This window comes from Pinus tabuliformis, chromosome 4_1 (assembly GCF_031772625.1).
Source record: "Pinus tabuliformis cultivar Carrire ecotype Pingquan chromosome 4_1, CPIR1, whole genome shotgun sequence".
In the NCBI taxonomy this organism is placed as follows: domain Eukaryota; kingdom Viridiplantae; phylum Streptophyta; class Pinopsida; order Pinales; family Pinaceae; genus Pinus; species Pinus tabuliformis.
This window is the reverse complement of record NC_142303.1, coordinates 30,683,107-30,685,426: the sequence shown is the minus strand read 5'-3', so window position 1 is coordinate 30,685,426 and position 2,320 is coordinate 30,683,107. Positions and strand designations below refer to the sequence as shown.

Here is a 2,320-nt window from a genome sequence, read left to right as displayed (position 1 = left end):
ATATGTTCTTACTATGATGGAATGGATGGATTTCATACTTAAATTTTGATCTTTATATCTTTTATTGTTTTCTTTCTTTGCATATTTGAGGAAAAACACCTAGTCCACTCACATGTGCATGGTTTAATGTTTTAATTCCATTTTAATTATCTAAGTGTATTCACAAAGAGTAGTACCACCTCTATAAAAACGTAGAGACTTTTTCCTTAACGGGAAAAAAGATAAATAGGAGAGCAATATTGTGATTCGAATGTATGGATTTCAAGATAAGCCACTACTCTTGTCCAAGTTTGTTTTAGATAAGTATTTTGTTGCAGATATTTGTAGACAATACCACCCATGGTTAGTTTTATTTGAGCAAAAGAAGAAAAAACAATTCATTTCCTTACCATTTTTTGTTCGAGAAGTGACTATAAAGAATGGGAGCCACCTTGTAGAGTTTACACAATCTTTAGATTGTTTTAATTTAAGTGAATTGAAGTCATTTAAGGTTTTGATCTGCAAGGAATATTTTGTAGGCACTTGGCTACAGTCAGATACAAGAATTTGTTTACAAGAGTTATCTCAAAAACTATCTAAAGGCAATGTAGACTTCAATAACACAAGATCCATCCTTACACATTTTGTGAGTATTCTTAATTCATGAAGCATTCCCTTCCTTCTTCCTATTCTTTGATTATTCAAGTTTCTTCATTGTGTTATCCATCATTTGAGTTGATCGTTGACTACAACTCCCTTTTTCTTCCAGGTGTCTTACTCATGTTACAGTTCACAGAAGTCCAATGCTAGTCCCCCTTGGGACGAATGCATATACATTTCCAATTAAGCATCAAGATTTTATTGAGTGCTTTAAGCATAATTTTTTTTTAAAAACTAAATTTGTAATATTTTTTACTCTCATAGAGAGCTCCTTTTGAGGAAATAATTAGTTTGTGGTTCAAAAACTTGTTTAAAGTTGTATGAATCTCGTGAATGTTTTCCTACGCTCTTTATGATGTTACATGGATAAAATCATTTGATAGCTCTCAGAGATCTAAACCTTGTCATTTTGTCTCTATCCTTTTGATATGCTTCAATGCTATTTCTCTTACTATGATGAAATGGATGGACATTTGTATCTAAATTCTACTTTTTGACTCCTTATTATTTATTTTAGTTGCATTGTTTAAGACATGTAGTCCACTCACAGGTGCATGTGTTGAAACTCCAATTCTATTTTTGTGAGTGTACAACTAAAGAGGAGTATCGACTCTCCAAAAACACAAAGGGACCTACATTCAAGGTTGAGAAAGTTGGTTTTTTCCCTTGACCAGAAAAAATATCAATAGTGTAAAGTAGTGGAACTTGCCCTTTTACCTCTGCCCAAGGTTTACCTCCACTCATACTTTACTTCCACACATACTTTAGCTTTGCACATGCCTTCCCTCCACACATGCCTTACTTTTGCACGTGCCTTACTTCCATCAGTTTTAGATTTGGTAAAATTTTTCCAATCGGGATAATTATCACACAGGACTATAAACATTAATATATACATATACATATTTCCATTAATGCGTCGAACTAGCTTATTCACATAACCCAAAAATGAATTCTACGACTAGAGAAATCATATAACCATGATATTTATTAATTCCTTAGCAAATCCATAATATGCCTTAATTTCTCCTAATATATTAGGTGTGGGACCAAATGAAATACAATAAAACATAAAATATTATGAATTTTTCATGCTTTTGGAATATTACAGAACGAGTCAAATGATACTTACCCTTTTACCTCCACACATGCTTTACCTCCGCACATACTTTACTTTTGCATAGACTTTAGTTCTGCACATGCCTTACTTCCGCACATCCCTTACTTCCATTAGTTTTAGACTAACATTTTTCAAGTGGACGAGCTTATCAAACAAGTACATAAATAGTAATATATGCACATTCATATTTATGTTAATGGAATTAATAAATTTTGTCTCCATATATTAAAATTTTATTTTGTAAGATAAACTTCTCTCCAATTTTGTTGACACGTAATCATTGGGATTGGGTGAATATATGTAAAATAGTGTAAATAGAAAATAAAGAGAATAGGAATAAGAAGAGACACTAGGAGGTGAAGCCCAAGAATCTCTCCCTCCATATATATATCCATGAGAAACCTTAATGAAAAATAACAATTTGCATTGTGGAGTTACCTCCTGTTCTGACATGGTATCAGAGCCAACTCCATTTTTAGCTTTCTTTCCCTTGTAACTCCCTTCTGCCATTTCTGTCATCTTCCCCATTTTTGCAATCTACCATATTCTTTGTCCTGCGTT

General features: G+C 32.7%; 1 long non-coding RNA gene across 1 annotated transcript; it reads left to right on the top strand.

The window, feature by feature from the left end:
* Positions 1–509: 509 nt before the first annotated feature.
* LOC149174028 (uncharacterized) lies at positions 510–1,028 on the top strand. The gene is made up of 2 exons (XR_016258776.1): positions 510–625; positions 749–1,028. It is a non-coding gene; the product is annotated as an uncharacterized LOC149174028 (long non-coding RNA).
* Positions 1,029–2,320: the final 1,292 nt, after the last annotated feature.